At 44.7% G+C, this 12,044-nt stretch overlaps 1 protein-coding gene across 20 annotated transcripts in view; it reads left to right on the top strand.

Moving 5' to 3' along the window:
- NFASC (neurofascin) overlaps nt 1-12,044 on the top strand; it is a 196,572-nt gene that overhangs the window by 86,098 nt on the left and 98,430 nt on the right. For all 20 annotated transcript variants that reach the window (XM_066361980.1, XM_066361982.1, XM_066361979.1 and 17 more), the window contains exon 2: nt 8,103-8,248. The gene's annotated coding sequence lies outside the window, so the exon portion shown is untranslated. The remainder of the gene's footprint in view (nt 1-8,102; nt 8,249-12,044) is intronic.

Below are 12,044 nucleotides of genomic sequence, written 5' to 3'. Positions count from 1 at the left end.
CTCAAAACAAAAACCAAAAACAAAAAAATAACAAAGATGAGAACCAGGAATTTATTTACACTATTGAGGTGACCTTGATAAGACCAGTGAGAATCAGGGATTTATTTACACTATTAAGGTGACCTTGATAAGACCAGTGAGAATCAGGGATTTATTTATACTATTGAGGTGACCTTGATAAGACCAATGAGAAAGGAATTTATTTACACTATCGAGGAGACCTTGATAAGACTAACGTTGGTTGAGTTGTGTTTGTGGGGGTGGGGGGTGTATCTTGATTGGAATGGGTTTTAAAAAGATTTTGAGAAGAGAAATTGGAAGACTTAAGTGTAGGCAGGTCTTGTATAGAGGTTTCTTGTAAGGGGAAGAGAAATAGGGCAGTAACCAGAGGGAAGAGTAGGAGCAAGGGAAGGCCCTTTGGGTTGGGATAAATGACAGCAGGTTTGTAGGCTGGTGGGGAAGATCAGTAGATAAGGAAAACCTGACTAGGCAGGAGGAAGAGAAGACTGGCAGCATTGTCGTCTGTCATGGAGCCGGCCAGAGGGAGCGGGGTCTAGAGTGCAGGCAGTTCGTGCACAGGACCAGGAGAGAAGGTGGAGCGTTCGAGCACAGATGCAGGTCGGTGGTAAGTGGGGTGGTGATGCCTGTGGGAATTCTCTTTTGTTGCTTCTGTTTCCTATTAAAGAATAAACACAACCATCAGCTGAGAGTAAAAGGATGGGGAACAGCAGTAGTTTTGTTTTTTAATAAAGTATAAAGGAAAAAAGAGAGCTGGAATTTACAGATTGAAAGAGACATAATACACATATCAACTCACGTGTGGACTTTATTTAGATTCTGATTCAAACAAACATATGGTTAAAAAAAAAGACATTTATGAGACCCTTATAAATTTGGACACCAAATGGAAATTTGATTTAAAAAAATTGTTAATTTTGAAAGTATGATGTTATTGAGGCTGTTTTATGAAAGGGCCGTTGTCTTTTAGAGAGATGCTGAAATAGGCTGATGTGCATGTGGAAATTCATTCAGTTTTTTCCTACTTCATAATACAAAGTAAAATGGGAAAGAACGGGGAAGGAGATTTTGGAGGTTTGAAGAGAAAGGAGAAGGTATGGGTTGCCATCTGGGAGAGCAGATGAGGGGGAGGTACCTTGATTGTCAGATGCCATCAAGGGACCGCTTGAGATCGGAGAGCATGAATGTAAGGGAGGCCATGGCGCGTGGAGGCCCATGACCAGCTGCACACATGCAAGCGCAGAGAGGGCGGAGTGCTGAATTTATCCCCAGTTGTGGGTTTAACCAACCAAGTGTGAGGAATCGAGAGTATACTTCTCCCATCATGTTAAGTCTCGGAGGACCAGGGTCTTATCTTTGCTTTAGTGATTTCACAGCTTATTTGACAAGGTGATTTCTCAGTCCACTCATGTGTTTTGACTAAATGTAATACTCTACCACAAGTACCTAGAAAGAGGGGGTTAGGTAGTACAGAGTTTCAGTTTGGGAAGATGAAAACATTCTTTGAATGGGTAGCGATGATGGTTGCACAAGAATGGAATGTGAATGTACTTAATACCAAAGAACTGTACACTCAAAATGGTTAGAATGGGCCCTGGCCGGTTGGCTCAGCGGTAGAGCGTCGGCCTGGCATGTGGGGGACCCGGGTTCGATTCCCGGCCAGGGCACATAGGAGAAGCGCCCATTTGCTTCTCCACCCCCCCCTTCCTCTCTGTCTCTCTCTTACCCTCCCGCAGCCAAGGCTCCATTGGAGCAAAGATGGCCCGGGAGCTGGGGATGGCTCCTTGGCCTCTGCCCCAGGCGCTAGAGTGGCTCTGGTCACGCAGAGCGACGCCCCAGAGGGGCAGAGCATCGCCCCCTGGTGGGCAGAGTGTCGCCCCTGGTGGGCATGCCGGGTGGATCCCGGTCGGGTGCATGCGGGAGTCTGACTGTCTCTCCCTGTTTCCAGCTTCAAAAAAAAGAAAAAAGAATTTTAAAAAAAATGGTTAGAATGGTGTTATGTAGTGTATGTTTTACCATTATTTTTAAAAATCTATTTATTTGGTTATATCTATGAGAGAAAGAAAAGGTGGAAATAGAAGTGGTTCCAATTTCCTTGTGTCCCATGCTCTGCCCCTCTGGTCCTACATTGGAGGAATCTTGGTTTGAGTGTTTTCTCCCCAGGTGCAGGCGGCTGGGACAGGTGTGATATTTCACTCCTTGAACAATGACTTCTACATCAGAATACCATTTTCACTTGTTATCTTGTTCTATGGAAGAAGTCATTGAGGTCCAGTTGGGAATCCAAGCAACATCCAAAGACACAAGTGTCTCCCACGCTCCTGAATATAGTTCAGCTTTTGTGGTGTGTTCCCTCGGCCCCTCCAGCCCATCAGCTTGTGGTCTTGCATCTGTTCCAACAAGAGCTTGTCTTTCACTGGATCATTTCTTCCTAGGTCCTAGTCACAGGGCCAGGCATCCAGCTACTGACTTACTCTGCCTTATCCTCAAGAAGAGATATTTCATAAATCAAACCATTTCTCTCACCGGGTAATGTTACCAGTACCAATTTGTGTCTGAATCATGTTGTATTTGGACCTAAGACATCTTGAGTATATAAACTAAGTATAGTTGCACCTTTTTTCCCGTTGGGAATAATAACAATTTTCTGAGATAATTACAAAGAGAACGTTTTAAAGAAATCCCTTGTGTTGTTTGCTCATCTGTGTATCTGTCACAGGGTCTTTCACAAAGTAATAGTTCATATTTTGCTGTGTTGCTGCCAATTAGTTTCCCATATGGCATAAAAGGAGTGTGAGCTTTGGGGACCAACCTAGGTTTGAGTTTTGGCTCTTCTGCTCAACAGCTGAGAAATCCCAGACAAGTTATTTGACATCACTTTTCTTCAGATTTCTAATGTGTAAAGTAGGATAATAATGACTTCCTCATAGAAGGAATGGTTGGCACAGGAATGGATGCCTGGTCTTAACTTTTTCTCCTCGCTGCTGTCTTTTTCAAACATAATGGCCAGAAAAGGATTAGAATTAGTTATGTGACCTAAGAACATCTCTGAGATTCATTCACATTTCTCACCTATCTCTGCATCACTTTTCTTATCACGTTGAATGATGGAATTCAGGTAGAGATTTATAAGATCCTGTTTATAGAAAAGAATCTAGGATTCTTTGGATTATTGGAACATATTTTCTTTCCTCTTTGGACCTCAGGTGAACAGCATTGGGTTAAATATTACAATCCCTGGTTCATGACTCATTCTCAGCATCGGCGCACGCACCCTTCCCTCCTCCCACTTAACCTCTCTCCCTTTCTCCTTCCCCGGTCAGGGCACAGACAAGAAACAACCAATGAGTGTAAGTGGAACAACACATTGATGTTTCTCTCTCTCTCCCCCCTCCCTTTTTCTCTCTCTAAAATCAATCAATCAATAAAATAATTTTTACCAATTGAATGAGTATAAATTTATATCTCATTATATAGTCTTGATTTGCATTTCCCAGATCACCAATATGTCTACTAGTCATATGTGTTTCTTTTTTATCTCCTGCTTCTATTTCAGTTGGTTTGTTTATCCTCTTATTTATTTAAAGTTCTTTATACATATTCTTTTTATTTATTTTTAAATTATAATTGACATATAGTACTCTATTAGTTTTAGATATACAACATAGTTATTAGACATTTATATACCTTACAGAGTTATCACCCCATAAGTCTAGTACCCATCTGGCACTGTACATACTCATTGTGATATCATTGACTACATTTCCTGTGCTGTACTGTACATCCCTGTGACTGTTTTTGTAACTGGAAGTTTATACTTGGTGCTTATCCCTTGCCCTTTTTAACCCACCTCCACTCCCTACCCACTTCTGGCAACCATCAGTTTGTTCTCTGTATTTATGAGTTAGTTTCTGTTTTGTTTTGTTTGTTATTTTGTTGTTGTTGTTTTTGACTCCACATATAAGTGAAATCATATGGTATTTGTCTTTCTCTGTCTGACTTATTTCACTTACCACAATATTCTCTAGGTCCATCCATGGGTTTCTTTTTTTTATGGCTGAGTAATATTCCACTGTATATACAGAGGCGGGCAAAAGGAGGTTTACAGTTGTGCTACAAATACTACAATAATTAATAATAAAACAAGATTAAACTGTTTTCCATACTCATAACTATAAATTGCGGTTTTAATTGCATTCCCCCTAATGGCTAATGCTGTTGAACATCTTTTCAAGTGCTTATTTGCCATCTGAATACCTACCTGAGTGCAATGTCTTTTCCTGTCTTCTAGGACAGGATGTTCTAGGTGAATTGTTTGTATCCTTGCTGCTGAGTTTTGGGAATTACTTATATACTGCTCACAAAAATTAAGGGATATTTCAAAATTAATATGAAGCAATAAAAAAGCATTTGATTTTTTTTATTAAACAAGAACATCAGAAAAGCAAACGACAAGACAAAGAAAGTTGTTCAATTATGCAAATGAGATGCAAAACCAACTTTTATTTCATTGGTGAAAATGCACTAAATAAAAGGCTGAACAAGTATCTGCACATTCCCTGATCCCCTAATGTTTGTGAGCAGTGTATATTCTAGAGCTGGTTCTTTGTCCTACATGTGTTTTTTCCCCGCCTTTCATCTCCTTTCATAGAGCAAATTTTTTAATTTTGATCAATTTTATCAATTTTTCCTTTTATGGGTCATCATGCTTTTGGCATCAAATCTAAGAACTGTTTGCTTAGCCTTAGATCTCAAAGATTTTCTCCTGTTTTTTATTTTAGAATAATCTACATGTATCTACTAACATTTTTGATGGGACTTTGATAGAGATTGCATTCAACCAATATATCAATTTTGGGAGGTTTTGCATATTTACTATGTAGAATCTTCCAATCCATGAACACAATATGTCTCTCAATTATTCAGAGCTTTGATATCTTTCATTAGTGTTGTGTACTTTTCAGCATGCAAGTCCTATACGTGTTTTGCTATAATTTTTTAATGTACCTGTGTGTGCGCAGACCATCTCTGAAGGGCACACAAGAGAATGGTAATAGTGGCTGACCGGAAGGGGGGCTGAGTGGGATGGGGAAGCATGGGACAGATTTGGAAGGGAAATTTACTTACTTTTACTGTATACTCTTGTGTATCTTTTGATTTTTTTTTATCATGTGAAGGGATTAACTCTTCAAAAAGCAAGTAAAATAACTTTTAAATACATAAGTAAGAACCTCAAGAGAGAAGAAATACAGACAGAGAAAGAATGAGTCTTTGCATCTTTGTCCCCTGAGCACACACTGAAGACCAGGGGCAGAAACGCAGGACACAGGACACAGGAGGAGTTCAACTTTGTACTTCTTCGAAAATACACCCTAATAGAAGCAAAGAATTTCAAGAAGAAGTGTTAGAGACACTCCAGAACCAGACCCTCTTTTCTTCTGTGGCAGAGGAGAAAACAAGGAGAATAAACACTTGCTGAGAAGAAATCTGTAAATGCCCCCAGGCAGACATTCAGCTGTGAACAACCCAGACTCTCGCTCCTGTCATTAGCCCGGCATGCTGTGCCTTCCTCTTGTTCTTGATGAACACCTTCCCCTGCCCACTACCTACTCCTCCAGCCCAGGCCTCATTCAGAGGAACTCAGTAGGTGTCTGGCCTTCTGGGATCTGGAGGCAGTGCCCAAGGCACCCAGCAACCTGGCCCTGGTCCCCACCTGTCTGTGACTGAGAAGCTTTGGGATATCAGGTGTCTTTCTTGATCCCTGTTTCTCCCCAGAGCATCAGGTGTCCTTCCTGGAAACTTCCTATTCCCGGGTCAGGTGGAGAGCTATACTCTGGGTTTGAAGTCTCACTTGTCATTTTGGGCATAAAAGCATTGGTGGTGATTGTAATCTCATTTACCTTTAAAGGTTCTCTTTCTGTATGTCTATCTATCTTCAAATCACAGCTCTCATTTGATCCTCACAGCAACCCCAAAGGACAGATTGATCCACAATTCTCAAATGACATTTATTTAAAAATGTATTGTATAATAAATATGTATTTTGCGATGGCTTTAGGCGACCCCTGTGTTTTGGTCGTTCGACCCCCGCCGGGGTCGCGACTCACAGGTTGAGAACCGCTGCACTAAAGGAAGCCTTCTTCTGATTGGCTTGAGTCCTCTTGGCATGACTCTAGTAGTAATCTTTAACACTTTGGTTTTTTGGTGTAACAGGATGTTCTAGGATCATCTTGTACGTTTGCTGCATCAGACATTAAAGCAAGGAAGCCGATTTCCTTGTGGGGGATGGTAATTAGAATTCATAATCTGAATTTGTTTTTAGGCCTGAACAGAACTAGGAAGTGGGGCGGGTGTGTGTGTGTGTATGTGTGTGTAAGATACATCAGTAAGATACAGCGTACTGATGCTTCCAGTTCACAATCATAGAAAGCTACAGAATTTTTGCCTGATCTCATCAATCTTGCATTTATACCTCCTTTCAACAAGAAACTCTTGTTTCTCAGCATAATAATACCATAGTATCATCAATAGGTTATTGAACACAATTTAGGATTGAGGAAGAGGGGACAGTTCTTTTCACTCTGTGGTGTATTCCTCTAAGGATATGCCATCCAACGACTGTGTTTTAATTTCTCCGTGTGTAGTTACGCCAACCAATTGGACGCATAAACTCATTTGTTGCATTTTATTTTTATTTTAGAGATTTCTTTTAAAAATATTGTGTTTTATAATTACACCAGATATTTACATATTCCCAAGCAAATTCACAAAACAAGGTATATTCAAAGTCCAGTTTCTCTCCCTGACCCCTCTTACTTCTCCCCCTCCCTGTAGGCCTTTGAAATTTTATTTTATGCTTTATCTTTTACTGTCTTTTTAAAAATTTAAGCAAATACATATATATCTTTTGTTCTTCCCCTTTTCTTAAATAAATGGTAGCATTGAATAGACTTTTTTTTTTAACAGTAATCCTAGAGATCACAACATAGGCATACAGGATATATCTCAAAAAGATCCCTGGAACTGGGAGTTCTGGGTCAAAGAGTAAGTGCATACATACTTATTTTGATAGATAATGCCACATTCTCCTCTACAAAGGGGGATTTTATAATTTCCTGCAGATATATTTTAATGTTAAAGCAAATAATTAAGCCGGACCAGGTGGTGATGCAGAGGACAGAGCTTCAGACTAGGATTCAAAAACCCAAGGTTGCCAACTTGAGTGTGGGCTCATCTGGTTTGAGCAAGGGGTCACTCGCTCTGCTGTAGCCCCCTGGTCAAGGCACATATGAGAAAGCAGTCAATGAACAACTAAGGTGCTGCCACGAAGAACTGATGTTTCTCATCTCTCTCCCTTCCTGTCTGTCTGTTCCTATCTGTCCCTCTCTCTGTCTCTGTCACACACACAAAAATAAAATAATTTTTTAAAAAAGCAAATAATTAAATGAGATACGTTATCTGTACTAGGAAAGGTTAGCTGGTTGTCCAGAAGGACTAGAGCCAGGACTTGAACTTGCAGAATCCTCACTAAAGGCCCTGTGGTCTGACCTCCTGCCCCTTTTACAGAGAATGAATCTTAGACACAAGTAAGGACGCAATCCACCCTACATAACATAACAAGGTAGACTTAAAATCTGTGTCCCCTGCCACTAAAATTAAACCTCCTTTCAATGTGTTATAGGTTTAGTTATGGTGAACTCAGTTTGATTATCTGTAGAGAGGAAAGAAAAACATAATCGTTCTCCTAAGTAAGCTAAGAAAGTTAATGTGATAATTAAGGGTGACTTCTCCTTGGGTGTAGGAGATACGCATTAACTTCTTTAGGTGAATAAGGAATCAGGAATTAGATTATGGTGTCAGGTCACAATAATGATCTTATGGATGAGGAGGATGATCCTCTCTCCCCAAAGTCTTAACATGTTTAGGCACCTTGCACAATCCATCCCATGTCTGCAGTGCTTTGAACTTCTTTGAACAAAGGTGCAGTTATGCTATGCAGAATCTTCCAAATAAGTGTGAACTAAGATGTCATTTCCCAGTGAATGGACAAGTGGCAAACACAAAGCCTGTTCTTTCTTTCCTAGAGTAACCCTGGGGTCTTCTTTGTGTTTGCTTTGCGACATTGATTGACGTATGTGCAGTTTGGGACACTGGAGGTTTCCTTCCCGCTGCGGACTGGGAGGGAGCCTGCTCTGGTGCTGCAAGAAGGAAGCTGAATGAGGCAGAGACGGTGAGTGGGGCTCGGGCCTGGGGCTCAACCTGGAGGGGCGCGGGTGGGGGAAATTCTTGATTCTTGCTACGTTTCCTTGTTGAGAGGAAGTTCTTTGCCTGGCCCCCAGGATCTTCTGGGAGGACATGTTCTTCTTTCTCCCCTGAGTCGGCCATGGAGCCAGACCCGAGGCTGTCCTTTGCATGGAGGCTGGCGTTGGGAGAGCGTTTGCTCATCTCCCCCCAGCCGATGCTGGCAGCCAGCTTAGCCTTGCCATTGGCACGACTATCCACCTTAATGGGAAACTCGGGAAACAGCGTTGTTTGTGACCTGTATCCCCCCTTAGCCTGGCCTCCACAACCTGGGAGCCTCCTGAGTGACAGCCCCGGCATATGGGGACAGACTGAGGACCCTTCCTCCGGCTGGGCCATTGGGCCCTGGCAGATGGACAGCTGTCCAGGGAGCAGTATGCAGCTGAGGCCGATAGCACTGAAGCCGCACCCTATGTCCGGGGTTTGCGTTGTTCCACTCTGGGTTAGAATTTCCTGCCGCTCCCCACCTCTCCTGGTTTCGCCTCAGCCCAGGGCAGGATGTGCAAGAAGTGAGGGCTACAACTTGAACCAAAGAGTAGCTGACAACGGACCCCACGCTAGCAGCCCGGAGGCTACGGGCTGGGCGCGTCTCCCGGGGGCCTGGACAGAGAAAGATTTGCTTATTCTTGAGTTTAGGCCTCACTGTAGTTTGTCTTTCTTGCTCTAAATCCCTTTCCAGATGTCTTCTGTCCTCCCAGAAGGCGTTGGACATGGGGCTTGGAGGTTGCAGGGAAGAGGTTGAAAGGTGACAGCAGGAATGCTGATGACATGGATTTGGGATCTGGACAAAACCCAGCTCTGCTTGCTTTGTGACCTCAGGAAAGTTGCTAATTGCTCTAGGCCTGCAGTTCCTGCTTTGTGCAGTGGGGTTAACAATGAACATCTTGCTGTAAAGATTAAACATATTAAGAGCCCTGCACAGTGCCTAGCATGTAGTAGGTGTTCAGTAAGTGAAAGTTATCATTTGTCATACCAGCAGCAGCTCATATGGACTTGTCTGCTGAGGTAGTTTCTGTATTTGGAGAACTCTGATTGCAGAAGTGGTATATACAGGTTGTTTCAATGGGCATGTAAAGATATGTAAATCAGTGTGGGAACAGACCTCACAGTTTGTGATAGAACAGGGAGTGAGTCCAGCTTTGTGTCACCATGCCGCCTCTCTGGGCACAGTTTCCTGCACCCTCCCTACTTCCTATCCCTATGCCCCCTGGGCACAGACACTCTGGTTGCCTAACTACTAGATCCCTCCCTAAGGAACCTGGGAGCCCCTCCCTCCTCTGGTGGTGGCAGCGTCACTGCCCAATAGCACACCTGCTGGCAGCGGGAGTCACGCCTGGCTGCCACCTACCTGGCGCAGAGCACACTTGATCTACCCTTGCCCCTCTGGACACTTTAATCTAATGAGCAAACCCTACGATTGGTTCAGAGCTTTATTTTCACAGCATATCTGTTTGCATTAATTGTGTCATGTCCCTTTCACATCAATTCTGTGATGTGAGCAAGGCTGATGTCATCATTCCCACCTGATTGGTGAATAAACTGAGGCTTAACAAGTTATTTCTCGAAGGTTCACAAAATTAACTAGCAACAGAGGCTGCCCCAGGACTTAGGTGCCGTGAGCTGTGGGTTGTGTTCCTTGCTGTGGCACCACCTCACCTCCTCGGGTGTGAGGCACCCACACAATGAGAGGTCAAAGGACTTGCAGACACACAGCAAACCTGTACAAAACGAAGAAAGTGCAGAGAATACACAAAAGTGGGGACATACAGCTTCTGAGGGACCAGTAAGTTCTGAGAGAAGGGGGGCTGATCTAGGCTTCTTTGCAGGATGATCACCATCATTATAATCACGTTCTGAGTACTCCCTGAGCTCCGGGCGCCTTGCACTGCACCCAACATGTGTGTTCACAGCCACCCGGTGAAATAGGGCCCGTTATTCCCCGCATTTTCCTGGTGACAGAAATACAGAAAAACTAAGGAACGTGCTCAAAGCTCCATGTGTCAGCAAGTGCAGCACCCGAATCCAAACCCCGCAGCCCCGCCCTGGGACCTGCGCGCTGACCATTTGGGTTCGGGCTGCAGTGTATATTTTCAAGTGGCTTGTTCCAAGGCTGCCTGGAAGCTCTGCACAACTATTTCTGAGCAAGCCCCGGACAGCTTCCAGGTGGAAATCTGATTTTGCCCCTCCATTTAGGAAGCCTCATAAAACTGAGCACTCTGTTTGGTGGTCCTCCTTCCTTCTGGCTCTTGTCCTTTTGTTTGGAGGCCACTGCCATCTGGAGCTGCCCCAGGCATCTGCTCAGGAGCCCGCTCCTCCCACTCCTCCCCACCCCCAGCTCCTGAGAAGTACCTTTCTACCGCAGACTAATCTCTCCCCGCCCTCTTCCCCACCCCCCAGTGCTTCAGCTCCTGGTCCTCACCGGGCTCTCAGAGCTGACACCTGCCCTCTGACACAAGGCAGAGAATCCACCAGCTTCCCTAGGCCTTCAATTTCCCAAATGGATTCATTTGGTTAATTGCACTCACACTGCTAGGCCTCCCTGACTGTTGCTGAGAACATGGGCCTCTTCTCTCCAGAACTATTACTACAGGCCGTCACAGGCAACATGGAGTCAGGACACACAGCTGTGGGCTGGTTGGGGGAGGGCCCATGGAGCTATATCAAGAATGGTCTGTGTTGCTTCCCACCCCCTGCCCAGGACCAACTCCAGGCCCCGAGGCAGCACTCATGCTTGGCCACCTTCTGCTGTGAGTGCTGAGACCTGCAGGACTGGGTGAAGGGATTGCTGGTGGCAGCATAGAAACCCATTCCCTTTAATAGCTGGTGTTGTTGGTGTTGTCACCTCATTTCCGCTGGAGTGATGCAGCCGCTCTCAGCCTTTCCTGCTGCCCTGCTAACTCCATCTTTCCTGGAGGCTGGGCTGTTGCTTTTGGGAGAGCATGGCTCCCTCTGAGTTTGGGTTCATCTCGAGAGGACCACAACCTGTAGCAAAGGGAAGCTGGTGTCTGCGCTTACTCAGGGCATAAGACACAAAGATCTTCTCTGTACCACTGGAGCCAACAGTGTCTGGTGTAAGTATCGTAGCTGCCAGCTCTTAGCACCAGGCTCCTAGACAAATGGTGCTTCCTGTAATGCGGCAAACAACCTTCCCGCCTGTCCCACCTCCCCTCCTCCAGGCTCCTGTATGTTCGTGTCTTCTCCAGCCTGTAGCAGCCTGCCCGGGTGGCAGTTGTTGATGACTGATGTCTGTGTTGGATGTAAATGCAGAGGGTGAGAGGCAGGAGAGGAGGAACAGATGCTGCTCCCTCCTGCTGTCTTACTCCTTTTCCCCCTGTGCCCCCTTATCATGTCAGAAAGAAGTTTTAAAAATGCACCTGGGGATGTGCTACCCTGGGAATATCGGCAGCTAGAGCAATATTGCCAGCAGGATAGAAGTCGCCTCTGAAGAACGGACCCAGCTTCCTCTCTGGGGCCAACTCCAGCCAGATGCTGTTGATGTCATAGGGAAGGGACATTGGTAGGAGAAGCCGGCATGAATAAGGGGTGGGGGACTTCAGGAGTGTGAAGGGCTTTGGTTAAGGAGACCCTGGCAGAGGCGGAACAGAGAAGAGCCCAGAGCTGCTGAGGCTGGCCCGGGATCTTGCAGGAGCCTCCCTTTCTCTCGCTGCCTGTGCAGATAACCATATGTTGGCTCTAAGAGTGAATAATAATTTCTCGGTCACAGA

The sequence above is a fragment of the Saccopteryx leptura genome, chromosome 2, assembly GCF_036850995.1.
Source record: "Saccopteryx leptura isolate mSacLep1 chromosome 2, mSacLep1_pri_phased_curated, whole genome shotgun sequence".
Classification (NCBI taxonomy): domain Eukaryota; kingdom Metazoa; phylum Chordata; class Mammalia; order Chiroptera; family Emballonuridae; genus Saccopteryx; species Saccopteryx leptura.
Note: the sequence above shows the minus strand (reverse complement) of the source record. Positions and strands in the feature narration are given on the sequence as shown.